Source organism: Lepidochelys olivacea, assembly GCF_965140295.1.
Source record: "Lepidochelys olivacea isolate rLepOli2 genome assembly, chromosome: 3".
Classification (NCBI taxonomy): domain Eukaryota; kingdom Metazoa; phylum Chordata; order Testudines; family Cheloniidae; genus Lepidochelys; species Lepidochelys olivacea.
In genome coordinates, this window is record NC_140413.1 from 32,056,240 (window position 1) to 32,071,659 (window position 15,420).

Sequence of the window (15,420 nt, forward strand, 5' to 3'; positions counted from 1 at the left end):
TACCACCCGTTCACCTCCCCCCCATCCTGAGGAGTAAGCACTGAGATCCTTTTGTGTTTCCCCTTTACTGTAATCATCAGCCCTCCCTCTCTCCAGGTGGGCAGTTCTGGTCTCAGCCCAATAATTGCCCTCTAATTTCCCTGCTAAATTCCCTGCCCCTGTCTATGTCTACCCTTGCTCATGACCATTGTAAGGGGTTGTTATTGAGCATTTGGCTGTCTCTGTCAGTGAACACTTGCAAGCTTGTGGTTTTGGGGTTTTCCGTGTGTCTCTCTGCTGGCACCTACCAGGCAGACTTGACATAACTCCCCACAATGTTAGCTCCTGAGTCAATTTTAAAATCAACAGTCTTGCAATTAATATTCAGTTTTACTCTCTTCGCAGGCTCCAGATCACCACAAGTGATAGATCTCAGAAACAATGGCTCTTGTTGTCAGTAATATGAGTCAACTCCCTGACTGCTTTGGTGAGGCAAACAACTGCAAAATGTCCACATTTCATGCATGTATTATACCATGTGCCTCTGGCAGGACATGCACCATCTCTTGGGATATGCCTTTTTCCCACAACTTGTGCATGTAGGCGGGAATTTGTCCCTCTTAGCCTGGGATTTCTCTCTCCTTGCTTCAGGGGTTTCAGTTTGCTCCTGCCTTTTGTTCTGTTGTTTGACTAATTCTGACGGTTATAGCCGCTGTAAAGGATTTTATCTGTTAACCCAATAACCAGCCTGTCTCTGATATTTTCATATTTTGCCTTCCCAAAAATCAGTTTTCAGCCAATGTATGCAGAACTCTTATAAAACATTCAACATTTTCCCCGGTTCTTGAATTCTCTGGTGAAAACATGCTCTTTCATAAAAAATATTTCTCTGAGATATAAAGTATATATCAAACATAATCCCAGAACCATTTCAAAGGCATCTTTGCGACTGTCTTCAATAAAGTGAAAGGATTTAAAGATATGCTCTGCCTGTTTCCCCGTAGCATAAATTAGAGAAGATACCTACATATTTCCAGCTTCTTGTGGAGTTTGTTTGTAATTCATCCATTTTGTCCATTGGGAAGATTTGTCAAAGCTGAAGTTGTCTGGGGCACTGAAGAGTGGCATGTCGATGAGATCCTGTAACATTTGTTGCTGTTCCTTTTGTCTGCAACCTTTCCTGCTGTTTTCCTTCTGTTTCTGTTCTTAGTTGACTCCTGATACCATGTTCTTCTGTACCAGATACGGAATGGCTACAGAGCTTGATTATACACACTGGACGTGTTCATCATAAGATTCTTTAATGCTTTGTCAGGTACAGTTGAGGTTCATATAAATAAGGTATTTTACACAAAGTGTGATCTAATGGCTGAACAGTGTAATGAAGCGTGACTGGAGTCCCAGGGAACCTCACTGAGATTACTCAATTTGGGTGAACTGCGAAGAATGGGGCAGACAATTCCCAAAGCTGGTGGATATTCCAATATTTAGCCCTTGTCTACACTAGGACTTTAGGTCGAATTTAGCAGCATTAAATCGATGTAAACCTGCACCCGTCCACATGATGAAGCCCTTTATTTCGACTTAAAGGGCTCTTAAAATGGATTTCCTTACTCCACCCCTGACAAGTGGATTAGCACTTAAATCGGCCTTGCCGGCTCGAATTTGGGGTACTGTGGACACAATTTGACAGTATTGGCCTCCGGGAGCTATCCCAGAGTGCTCCATTGTGACCGCTCTGGACAGCACTCTCAACTCAGATGCACTGGCCAGGTAGAAAAAAGAACCGCGAACTTTTGAATCTCATTTCCTGTTTGACCAGTGTGGCAAGCTGCAGGTGACCATGCAGAGCTCATCAGCAGAGGTGACCATGATGGAGTCCCAGAATCACAAAAGAGCTCCAGCATGGACCGAACGGGAGGTACGGGATCTGATCGCTGTTTGGGGAGAGGAATCCGTGCTATCAGATCTCCGTTCCAGTTTTCGAAATGCCAAAACCTTTGTCAAAATCTCCCAGGGCATGAAGGACAGAGGCCATAACAGGGACCCGAAGCAGTGCCGCGTGAAACTGAAGGAGCTGAGGCAAGCCTACCAGAAAACCAGAGAGGCGAACGGCCGCTCCGGGTCAGAGTCCCAAACATGCCGCTTCTATGATGAGCTGCATGCCATTTTAGGGGGTTCAGCCACCACTACCCCAGCCGTGTTGTTTGACTCCTTCAATGGAGATGGAGGCAATACGGAAGCAGGTTTTGGGGATGAAGAAGATGATGATGATGATGAGGTTGTAGATAGCTCACAGCAACCAAGCGGAGAAACCGGTTTTCCCGACAGCCAGGAACTGTTTCTCACCCTGGACCTGGAGCCAGTACCCCCCGAACCCACTCAAGGCTGCCTCCTGGACCCAGCAGGCGGAGAAGGGACCTCTGGTGAGTGTACCTTTTAAAATACTATACATGGTTTAAAAGCAAGCATGTGAAAGGATTACTTTGCCCTGGCATTCGTGGTTCTCCTGGATGTACTCCCAAAGCCTTTGCAAAAGGTTTTTGGGGAGGGCAGCCTTATTGCATCCTTCATGGTTGTAGCCAGACAGCCAGCCCCCCCCCCCCCCCCCCCCCGCTCAGACCAGCATTGCTGGGAACACAAGAGAGCCAAAACAACAGGGCACTTAACATAAATTCCAGCACAGCCTTTGAAGCTGTGAGAAGCACAGGTGTGCTGCTACAATGTGCCTCTGGGAACATATACAAAGATTAGGCTCACAGCAGACAGAGAAGCTGTGACAGACATGGCTCTTAGCCCCTACTAAATAGCGTGATGCACACACCCCAACATCCTAGGTGGGAAAATATTTACCCTAATAAAAGGAATGTCCAGTAGTTGAAACTTATTGTTTCTCTCCCTTGCAAGTGTAAACTACTCTTGCGAGAGCTGGCGTCACCCAGACAGACCAGCCCCAATTTGGCATAAGAAAGGAGAAAGAGAATAAAGGAGTACAGAGGTATAAGTATGGGACCTACAGCACCATGATTTTTGAATGCTTTTCACTATCTATCTGCTGGTCAGATAAGTGACAGCCTCCCAAGGCTTCTGCAGCTAAGAGGGTCCCTACGCCTTGTCCCTTATTCGTCTTTCCGCGGAATTGAGTGACCGATCCTGGCTTGGCACCGCTGGAATCGAGAGATGCAAGGAGGGTAAGAAGCACCCACACCTGATCTCCTATCTTTAGTGTACACATATGTTGAAATAGAGCACTATACTTTGTTTTCTTTCTTTGGGATTGTGGCTTCAGTTTTGTAACTTGTTTGTGTGTGTAACATCTCTACATTTAAATAAGTAGGCACTAGCAATTTTGTAACCACATGATTAGAATCTAGTTTAATAAATTTTGGTAACCATTTGTGCATAAGCCTGACTTGTTTCTCTGGTTTACTGTAAAGCAGCCAACACAATTAAAGAACCTCAGCTGTTTTGGCTTTAAAGCCTGGCCATTAGGTGAGAGTACTAAGAGCCTAGCGTTGAGTTGTGCCGCCTCCACGAGGCAAACTCTTGGGGCGCCTGTCAGTCAATCCTGACTGCCCACTGCGAAGGAGCTCTGAGCTCTAGCAGTTAAAGTCACGGGTGTTTAGGACCTTGGGGCATCCATCAGCCTAGCCTGGGCTGCCCGCCGCAAAGGGACAGTGCGTCCTAGCGGTTAAAGTCACGGATGGTATAAAACGGGCATAGCTGGCACCTCACCAAACATCCTTGGCCATCGGCTAACAATGGTAGGACATTTTACCACTCCAGGCCAGGAACACGTACTCGGGAATCATTGTAGAACAAAGCATTGCAGTGTATGTTTGCTGGCATTCAAACAACATCCGTTTTTTATCTGTGTCCATGTCCTGATCACTCACGTGACCGCGCTGACGTCGCCTCCTCGCCCGGTATCGCTTTGCCCGGTTCTGGTGCTGCATATACTGCTGGATAATGCGTGTGGTGTTTAATGTGCTCCTAATTGCCAAAGTGAGCTGAGCGGCCTCCATGCTTGCCTTGGTATAGCGTCCGCGCAGAAAAAAGGCGCGGAACGATTGTCTGCCGTTGCTCTGACGGAGGGAGGGGCGACTGACGACACGGCTTACAGGGTTGGCTTCAGGGAGCTAAAATCAACAAAGGGGGTGTCTTTACATCAAGGAGTATTTCAGGCAGGACTTCACGGAGGGTTCCAATAAGAAATGGTGCACCTAAGTTATTGTTCTTATTGGAACAAGGAGGTTAGCCTGGCCTCTGATTGATACATGGCTAGATTTACCTCGCTGCACCTTCTCTGTGAGTGACTGCAGTGTGACCTAGAAGAATGAGTCCCCTAGATGGGGGAGGGGGGGAAGCAAATGAATACAGAACAAATCTGGTCTATTTCTTGTTTTGATCCACTCCATCTATCTTTTACATCTTTGGCTGGCAGCAGACGGTGCAGAAGGACTGCATGCCATTCACATCTCATGGCTGCTCGGCAGAAGATGATACAGTACGACTGCTAGCCATCCTCATCTCTTGCCTGCCCGGCAGAAGATGGTACAGTACGACTGCTAGCAATCCGTATCGCCTGCCTGCTCACCATAAGACGGTTCAATAGGACTGACTGCAGGACTAAAGAGACTGACCTGGTCAAGTCACTCCAAATTTAGTCCCTGCGCCCATGTCTGTCCAGGCGCTCCCAGCCGACGTGGCCAGGAGCACCTCGGACATGACGATGACGGCTACCAGTCGTACTGTACCGTCTGCTGCCACAAGGCAAGGGGTTGCTGCTACTGTGTAGCAATGCCGTATCGCGTCTGCCAGCACCCAGGAGACATAGGGTGACGGTTACCTGAGCGGGCTCCATGCTTGCCGTGGTATGGCGTCTGCACAGGTGACTCAGGAAAAAAGGTGCGAAACGATTGTCTGCCCTTGCTTTCACGGAGGGAGGGAGGGAACGGGGGCCTGACGATATGTACCCAGAACCACCCGCAACAATGTTTTAGCCCCATCAGGCATTGGGATCTCAACCCAGAATTCCAATGGGCAGCGGAGACTGCGGGAACCGTGGGATAGCTATCCACAGTGCAATGCTCCGGAAGTCGACTCTAGCCTCGGTACTGTGGAAGCACTCCGCCGAGTTAATGCACTGAATGCACTTAGAGCATTTTCTGTGGGGACACACACACTCGAATATATAAAACCGATTTCTAAAAAACCGACTTCTATAAATTCGACCTTACTCCGTAGTGTAGACATACCCTTAGATTTACCAAGCCAGCACACTGTAGCTCACGAAAGCTTATGCTCAAATAAATTTGTTAATCTCTAAGGTGCCACAAGTACTCCCTTTCTTTTTGCAAATACAGACTAACACGACTGCTACTCTGAAACCTGAATTAACAAAATACAGCATAGACAGGGACTGATCAATTACATTGTTAACCTCTAACAATATATCTGTAAACACACAAAAACACAAACATTATCTACCAATATGTCCTTTAAGGTTGACTCTGGGTCAATCAGCCTGCAAGCTGCTTAACCCTTTCTGGTCATGCGTCACATAAAGTTTAGCATTCCATTTCAAGGTTAGAATCAGAGCCAGTCCTCCCAGGTCATCTGATCCTAACAAAAGTATAAGAGGGCAGCTAAGATGCAGGGCTCTTCTTTTGATCAACCATGTTAACAGGCATGGGAATCTTGAGTAAAGCTGCACAGTAACTCTGAGCATTCCCTGTGGCAGGTACAATTTAACTCCACCAGGATATAATGGTGTGAGTCTCTCATCAGAGGATTACTAGAAATAGGTAGACTTGGAGATAAAGTTAGGGATGAGTTTTATGATCTATTGTTAATGACCAACAAATCCAAACTCTAGGAAGGGGGTAAGTTTGGACCTTAGATTTTTATAGGCCACAGACAGTAGGCTTTCCTACTGTTTTCTATACACTGTGGAGAGACTGCACACATAAGGTCTATTGTCACTTTATTATTATTATCATTCACTACAACTTGCCATCATACAGGTTCTGCCCTTGGTTACTTACATTTCCACTATGTCAATATATTTGAAACTAGTCCCTGGAGGAGGCTGTGCTGAGTGGGCATGGTCTGTAAACATAGCACTGTCCCTTATGACTCACGCAGCTGCCACCAAATCTTCCACCTTTGACACCGATTAATTGGGGACTAGCTGAGGCACAGTAGTATAGTTTAAATACTGAAGACTGAGTATGGCCTAATGAGACTTAAATGCTTGTAGTAGGGCTGAAGAGAGAAATTCACTAGAGGGTCAGGTGAGCCATCTGTAGGCTGGGGTTTTATTGCCAAGGTTTTGGTTTAAAACCCAGACTGACACCAGTTTGGCAAAAATCTCTAGCTATATTTCTTCCATACAGTGTAAGAAGTAGTAAGCTCAAAAATATAAAAGTAAAGTAGTTTCTGTTTTTCCCCAGAGCTCTCTATCTTTGGCCAGCACAACCTTTGTATTTGTCTCTCTTCTGAAAGCAACACAACCTTCTCTGAAGAGATTGAGGCTAAAGTCAGGCCTACACTTGGAAGGCTTTGTCAGTATAGCTATACAGGTATACTATACCGGCAAAGCACTCCTAGCGTGGACACAGCTTATACAGGCAAAACTCCATTTTTTCTGGCACAGCTTATTCCATCCTCACCCAGTGATATAAGTTAGTACATTAGGAGCTTTTGCCGGCACAGCTATGTCCATCATGAATTACACCTCATCACACCCTTGACCGACATAGCTAGGTCTTCCGAAGTTTGTAATATAGACCTGGCCTAAACAGGCTGAGATCCACCTAATTTACCTCTAGCTGGAAGTACACTCTGCATGGCCTCTCCAACCAGGCTGGACATTAACTCCTGAAATTCCAGGCTATTGTCTAAACCAGGGATCTCAAACTCAAATTACCATGAGGGCCACATGAAGACTAGTACATTGGTCTGAGGGCCGCATCACTGACACCTTTACATATAAAAATACAAAAGCCCGCCCCCACCTCTGCCCCCATTCCAAACCCTTCCCCAAAGTCCCCACCCCAACTCCACCTCGTCCCTGCCCCTATTCCAATCCCTTCCCCAAATCCCTGCCCCTGCCTGCCTCTTCTCCGCCTCCTCCCCTGAGTCTATGGCTCCCCGCTCCTCCCGCCTCCCTCTTGGAAAGTGCTAAGTGCCGCCAAACAGCTGTTTTGCAGCAGGAAGCACCTGGAGGTAGGCAGAGGAGTGGGAACACGGCGTGCTGTGGGGGAGGGAGGGCAGGTGAGGGGAGCTTGGTGGCAGCAGGAAATAACTCCAGGGGGTGGGGAGCTTGGTGGGCCGCAGCAAATAACTCCATGGGCTGCATGCAGCCCTGGGGGCCGCGTGTTTGAGACCCGTGGTCTAACCCAACAGAGCCTCTTCATAGGACCAGAAGCTTCAGAGTCCCTACTGGGGGTACCCAAAGATCTGTCTTTTCTGTCACAGTGCTTTGAATGGGTACTGTAAAGTTTAATTCATGTTTGCCAAGTAGTGATTCTGGGGTGAAAAGAATCACACAACTGTCGTTAATAGGAAACAGGTTCAGAATTCTGGACAGAAATGTAGATTTGAGGGGCAATAAAAACAAACACATAAGCATTAGCAATCCCCACTACATCCGGGACTCTGTTTTTCCCCAGCCCCATCTTCCTTGCTTCTTAAAACAAATTCCATTACTTTCTTAAGTACCAATAAGACATGACAGGCAGTGTATTTCTGGGGGATTATTGCACTTCTTGTATAGTTGAAAGCCTTCGGTTTTGTTTTACAGTTTACCAAAGGCATGCAATAATCCCCCAACAATGCATTGCCGGTCATGTTTTATTGCTTAATTAAGTGAACAGGGTGAGCTCACTAGCACTATAATTAAAATTCATTACCCGTGGCCTGCTCAACTTTAGCAATAAATCCTTTAGTATATTATTTTGATTTCAGTGTCCCAACTCTCTGCTTTTCAAACGTTAACTCTTATGGTTGCAGGTCAACAACAACATATTACAGAACATATAATTGTAAATCTTAGTGCTATTTCACAGCCAATAGTCACTATACAGAGCCCACCAGTGTGGTATCTGAAAAAACATCTATGCTCTTACTTATATGCATAAAAGAGCCATGACTCCATACTGGTGATTTCTGATCCATCATGACCTGACAGCATCTTGGTGATTGGCTGTCTCTAGGCCAATCAGAAAGGTCAGACCTGGTTTCAGCATTTGATATTGCTAACACCACACTTTATGGTAACCCTAAAGCTGCAATTTGGACTGAGGAAACTCACTGTTCAAGAATGAGAAATGAACACATGCAAGGACAAACCCCAGCAAAACCCCAAACCTTTAAAATATGTTCACGGATGTATTATTGACCAGATACATATAAATAAAATATGTGTGAACAGTGTCAAGAGCTGTTGAGACTCCTAGATGAGAAAATCTTAGCAAGATCCTAACAACTTTGCCACTAAGCTTCCCTCTTTTAGCTCACCTGTTGGGCCTGCTGTCTAAAGCCACAAAGTACCTAGCTGTTGTCTCCAGTGGTGATTGTATCACACCTACTGCAAGGTCATTTGAAGGGCAGAGGACTCTCAAGCTGAAGGTCTTGGCTGGTGAGTACAGTGGCTCTAGAGAAGAGAGAAAATGTTCAGTGTCTGAATGCAGTTTATACATATTATTTAAAACCAAAAGATTTTTATTTAAAATTCAGCATAAGGGATACCATAACATCATGAAAAGATAGAAGCTCTAATTAATTAGCCATCATTACTCTGTTAGTTAGATGATAGTGTTATCTGCATCTTATTTTTGTTTAAGTACTATACACTCCTATTACCAGGGACCATAACATATTAACATTTTCACTACTGTTAGAGCATCCATTTGAGTAGGCAGAACAATATATCTATTAGAAGTAATCAATGCATTTCCTTAATGTACTGGAGCAGCATAAAAGCTGTTCAAGAACATTCAACTTTGCACAAAATCTTTCTTGGGCACTATTCTTTCTGATGATCTATATTTTACTCCGATTTTATTTGCACAATAATAAACCTCCCCATAATTGAAAGATTTTTCACAAGTTATTTACATTTTAATGAAACATGATTATTGATCACATATTTGTTAATTGACTTTGAAAATATTACATGGAACAATGATACACAAGCACAAGGACCTGGAGTATATAACCTGGGAAAACACAAGAAGCTTCATGGAAAAAAAATAATCAAGGCAGGATTTGAAAGAGGAGAAGGAAGGATATTACTGCACAGGATATAATAGCAAGGCAGAACATGAATAAATGAGTACTAGGGAAAAATCATGTGTTGACAGGAGGTCAACTAGATCAGTGGTTTTCAAACTTTTTTTCTGCTGACCCATTAAATAGAATTGTTGATGCCCGTGACCCAAAGGAGCTGGGGATGAGGGGTTTCGGGGGGGAAAGGGGCTCAGGGCTGGGGCAGAGGGTGGGGTGCAGGAGGGAGTCAAGGCTCTGGATTGGGGGTGCAGGATCCAGGGTAGGTCCAGGGATGAGGGGTTTGGTGTGCAGGAGGGGGCTTCATGTTTGGGGAGGGGGCTCAGGGCTGAGACACGGGTTTGGGGTGTGGGAGGGGGTCACAGCTCTGGGCTGGGGGTGGGGGCTTGGGGGTGGGGCTGGGGATGAGGGGTTTGGGGTACAGAAAGTGGCCAGCAGGTCTGGCTCCTAGGCGGAGGCGTGCAAGACTAAAGCCCGGAGCCCAGAGGTGAAAGTGGGCCGGTACAGGTCAGCACAGCATACCGGTAAGAAGTGGCTGCCCGTACTGGCCCGTACACAGCCAATGTTAAAGCGCTGCCATGGGGGGTGGGGTAAAAGGGGCAGCTGCACCAGAGCCCAGTGATTGAAAAGGGCCTGGGGCTCCCGGCTGCCGTTGCTACCGCAGCAGCAGCCAGAGCCCCGGGCCCTTTAAATTGCCACCGCAGCCCTGGGTGGTGCAGGTCAGGCAGTGCTGAAGGGCTGGCTGGGGGAGGCTGACACCCAGCCCTGTCCATTCCACCCAAGCACCTGCCCCTTCTGCCCGAGTCCCTACCCCTTCCGCTTAACATTGTTTCGCTTAAAGTCGCATTTTTCAGGAACATAATGTTAAGCAAGGAGTTACTGTAGAAAAAATCCAAGTTAGAAAAATAACAGTTCAGTCATAAGTCAAAAAAGCCATGTGAAAAAGGTTAATTGGTCAAGTCAGACAATTCAGAACTGCCATGTGTCAGCTTAATCCTTGGGAAGCTTATGTGCATAACTTCTAATGTTGTTTGAAGTTAGTAACTTTTATAAATATTTTGTGCACTAATGGAAGGGTTAATCCCAAACTTTATGTCTTTGTATAGTTTCATATCGTGTATATAGCTTTAGCCATAGGTGACTCAAAGAAACACTAATTTCAGACTGTCCTTATCTCTGTTCCAAATCTGTTGCAATTTCACTTTGTACACCAATGTCTTGATTACATTATTTCAGTTAATTACAACAACATTATTTAGACTGACAATCTTTGTATCACTTGACAAGTGCTTGGAGTACACAAAGAATCTACTATAAAATATTAGTTTTAGGTCCTGAGCAACACAAACTCAAAGAATGTGCTTGGAAAACTACTAAGATATGACTGAGATACAAAAAAATAATTTTATATCTTTGTCCACTGGATTTTATCATGTTAGAACATAAGAATGGCCATACTGGGTCAGACCAAAGGTCCTTCTAGCCCAGTATCCTGTCTTCTGATAGTGGCCAATGCCAGGTGCCTGAGAGGGAATGAACAGAATAGGTCATCATCAAGTGATCCATCCCCTGTTGCCCATTCTCAGCTTCTGGCAAACAGAGACTAGGGACACCATCCCTGCTCATCCTAACTAATAGCCATTGATGGACCTATCCTCCATGAACTTATCTAGTTCTTTTTTTTAACCCTGTTATAGTCTTGGCCTTCACAACATCCTCTGGCAAGGAGTTCCACAGGTTGACTGTGCGTTGTGTGAAAAAATACTTCCTTTTGTTTGTTTTAAACCTGCTCCCTATTAATTTCATTTGGTTGCCCCTAGTTTTTATGTTATGAGAAGGAGTAAATAACACTTCCTTATTTACTTTCTCCACACCAGTCATGATTTTATAGACCTCTATCATATCCCCCCTTAGTCGTCTCTTTCCCAAGCTGAGAAGTCCCAGTCTTATTAATCTCTCCTCATAGGGCAGCCATTCCATATTTCTGGAAAAGAATTAATTTAATCAATCACTTAATTTAATTAATCGATTGATTTAATTATATATAATTAAATTAATCAGTTAACACCAATTACCCCCTGTAGAGAACATCAGTTGTCATAACATAGAACACTCACAATCTTGGGCCTTATCTATCTACACAGATGTATCATAATGACTGGAATTGGAGGGGCTGTTAGTGAGGGGACACCAAGGGAACAAGAATGTGGGGAGTCAGGCTGGAGGCAACTCAGTGACATGGACAGAGCAATGCACAGGGTTTAATAAAGTTTCATTTGTTCAACTTGACCTGCATTTTAGCTTCACTCTTTGCAAATGAGCTGTGGTGGCAGCATGTGAGCTGTAAATTCTCTGTAGTGCAGCAGCTGGCAGCATGAGCCATGGAACTTGGTCTGAAGCCCCTTGGAACGCTGGATTTTTACAGACACAAACCTAGCCCAGTGATAGACCCAGTGGAAGGAGGAGCTGTAGCTGTACATAGACCTGGCCATGCAGGAGAACGATAACAGCTGGAAAGTAAAAATATTATTTTACCTTACTGGGGACAAGGCAGAGAGATCTGCACTACTCTGAAGCGCACTGTTGCCTCAAGCCTTACTGCAGTCCTAGGAGCCCTGGGAACCTATTGCTCCCCAAACCAGAAGAAAACTGCAATTCTGAGGACTTGACAGACCCCCTAATTTGGGACAGGGCAACACTGGGGATAGCACCTGTGGGAGCAACTGATCCAGGAAGGTGATCTCACATTAAATAGATGCTTAGACATGTGTATGCAGTAGAAACCTTAAGAGAAAGGATGAAAGCCAGAAGAGGCACAACACACCCAGAAGTGCACAACAAAGGAGAACAAATGGAGAAAATGTGACCAAGGTTCCATATCCCTAGTGAGAGGCATTTACTGTGGGAAACAGTTTGGGGGGGGGAGGGAAGTGTCCTGCAGTAGGACAGCACTGCAAGGAATGTGGCACTTTGAACCTTTCTGGGACCTTCTTCAGCTCTTGCACACACTGCTAAAATGGTTCAGTCAGGCTTGTATAAAAGGGGGAAGGCTCATCAGACAGCTGCGATGACATCACAACTCCCACCTTGAGTCTGTGAGCATATCAGGTCCAGGCTGTTGAGACAGGAGACAATATAAGGGACAATATCTCTGTGTATGCAACAACGTTAATGGGGAAATGCCCTGTGTTATTTCAGGTGGATCCTTCTGCAAAATGATTCCTCAGGGTGAATTGGACTCTAACATGCCCATTACAAACAGCAGGTGCAATGTACAATGAAAGCATAATGCAGCCCATAGGAAAATGTGACCTCAGAAACCAACACAAAAAATAACAGATGGCACAAACTGAAGTTTGTTGTGGTGGATGGTAAGCACAATCCCCTTATGAGGAATACAGCCACACAAGCCATGGATCTGATCAGTGTGCAGTGTCAGAATTTAATAGCTGCAGTACAAGTAGTAAAAGGGGGGGAAGTCCCATGGACAATAAAGACAACTTTAAAAGAGTGTGGGGATATTTTCAAAGGTGATAGGTGCCTTGAAGGAAAGGCTGGAAATGAAAGTCGACCCCCACAGTGGAACCTATGTGCTTATCATGACAAAAAATTCCCATGGCACTACATAATCCAGTATGCAAGGAGCTTGAAAATCTGCAGACCAGAGGTATCATAGCACTTCTAGAGGCCAGTATAGCTTTGGTAAGCAGCATGGGGTGATACAGAAGACATCAGGCAAATTACACATCTACATAGACCCAAAGCCACTGAACTGGGCATTGAAAAGATGCTACTATCCACTGCCCACAATGTCTTATGTTATCAGAATCTTTAAGATCTGTGAGGTGAGGAATGAGTTTTGGCACATAAGCCTGGACAAAGACCATCACGTTGACAACCTGAGCAACACCATTTGGTCACTACAGATGGCTGCACATGCTGATGGGCATAAACCCAGCACCAGAGATGTTCCAAAGAAGACTCACCCAAGTGCTGGAAGGACTGCCTAATTGCAGTTTCAACAGCGAAGCTGATGGATATAAAAGGAAAGGACATCCAAATGTAGGCAAGGACAGCAATATGAGTAGGATGGTCAGAAGACAAAAACCAGTTACAGTAGGGGCAGAAACATATTTTCAAATTAAAGATGAGCTGATCATTAAGGATGGAATCATATTTCAAGGACAGAAAGCTGTTGCCCCCGACTCATTATGTAAGGATGTCATACAAAAAATACATGCCTCACACTTGGACATTGACAGATGTCTTAGATGTGCTCAAGATTGTGTTTAGTGGCCAGGAAAGAATACACAACTCTGCTCCTTGATATAGGGGTGTGACTCCTGCTGGTCATGTGTTAACTCCCACCAAAAAAAAGACTCTGTTGCCACATGAGCTGCTCATCCAATCATGGGAAAAGGTAGGCATGGACTTATTTACCTTCAAGAAAAAGCAGTATTTGATTACAGTGGATTACTATTTAAATTTCTTGGAGGTCGATACCCTGCCTGAAACAGCAAGCAAATAAGTAAGGCCCTCCCAAATTCCCAGCCATGAAAAACATGTCGTGGACCATGAAGTCTGGTCTTTTGTGTGCTATTACCTGTACTATACAGATTTCATGGCAGGGTATGACCAGCATTTCTCAAACTGGGAGTCCTGACCCAAAAGAGGGTTGTTGAGAGTTTGAAAGGTTATTGGGGGGGGGGACGGGGATGGTCATGGTATTGCTACCCTTATTTCTGCGCTGCCTTCAGAGCTGGGTGGCCGGAGAGCGGCGGCTGTTGGCTGGATACCCAGCTCTGAAGGCAGCACCACCACCAGCAGCAGCACAGAAGTAAGGGTAGCAGTAGTGCAACCCCCCCCCGCAATAACCTTGAGGCCCCCCAACTCGTTTTTGGGACCCCTTATAATTACAATACTGTGAAATTTCAGACTTAAATTTCTGAAATCATGAAATGTACGATTTAAAAAATCCTATGACTGTGAAATTGACCAAAATGGATCATGAATTTGGTAGGGCCCTACAAATCAGTGATTGGCAAACTGAAGGCCCACTTTGCGAGAGATGGCACTCTGGACACTGTATTCATTAACAAAAGACCCCAATTTGCCTTGTGGGAATTCAAGAAATTTGTTTGTAAATGGGAATTTGACAAACACATTTCATCCCCATCATACCCACAGAGTAATGGTAAGGTGGAATCAGCCGTGAAAACAACTAAGACTGTTTCACAAGGCTGTTTCTTCTGGTTCAGACTCCTTGTGAGCAGTTTTGGCAAACTGGCACACCACATCACACGGGTGCCAAAACAGTCCGGCATAGACACTGATGGGACAAAGGACCAAAATCTTGCTATCAATGAGGGGGAGACCTATTGCAGCCTGAAGAATAGTAACACTGCTGAGAGGAGACTGCCAACAATCAATAAGAGAGGTAGGCACTAGAGTACAACAGGTCAACCAGGGACCCAATGGCCCTGGAGACAAACACTCCTGTGAGGATCCAGCTGTTAGAGAGAGACCAGAAGGAGTGGACTAAAGGAATAGTGAGGGGTACAGTAGCAACCATGTAATATGCAGTGATTATGCAAGAGGGACTAGTGATCCAAAAGAACAGTAGACACTACATTTACAAACCAGCAGACACAACACCCAGCGAGAGCCTACAGAGATCATCACAGAACAGAGAGACAGCACTGTCTGGACACCAACTCCACAGGGAAGGAGGAGACTCCACAGAGAGATCATTTGCTAGAGTGGAGACAGATAGGTCACTTGCAATGTGGTCAACTGTTGAGGCTATGTGCTACCAACCTCTGGCTGAGGGAACATGGAGTAGGGGTCTGGGAATCAATTATTTGTTTTTAATGTTTATATTAAAAATGTGTTTATTAACTAAGGAAGATGTACATGATCAGTGGAACTGGACTCAGAGGGCAGATGTTCCCTGGAACGGCTGTTATTGATAGGACACCAGGAAAACAGGGAATGTGGGGAGATAGGCTCAAAGCATCTCATCTGCATGGATAGAACAGTGTACAGGGTTTAATAAAGTTTAACTTGTTCAACTTAATCTGCATTCAGCTTCACTCTTTGCAAATGAAACAGGGAAGTTTTTTCAGTGCATCTTTCTAGCCATCGGATCCT

At 45.2% G+C, this 15,420-nt stretch overlaps 1 long non-coding RNA gene across 1 annotated transcript in view; it reads right to left on the reverse strand.

The window, feature by feature from the left end:
• The window catches only part of LOC311518974, a 139,937-nt gene that overhangs the window by 79,703 nt on the left and 44,814 nt on the right, over positions 1-15,420 (reverse strand). Inside the window, exon 4 of the long non-coding RNA XR_014711168.1 lies at positions 8,503-8,638. This is a non-coding gene — a long non-coding RNA (uncharacterized lncRNA). The remainder of the gene's footprint in view (positions 1-8,502; positions 8,639-15,420) is intronic.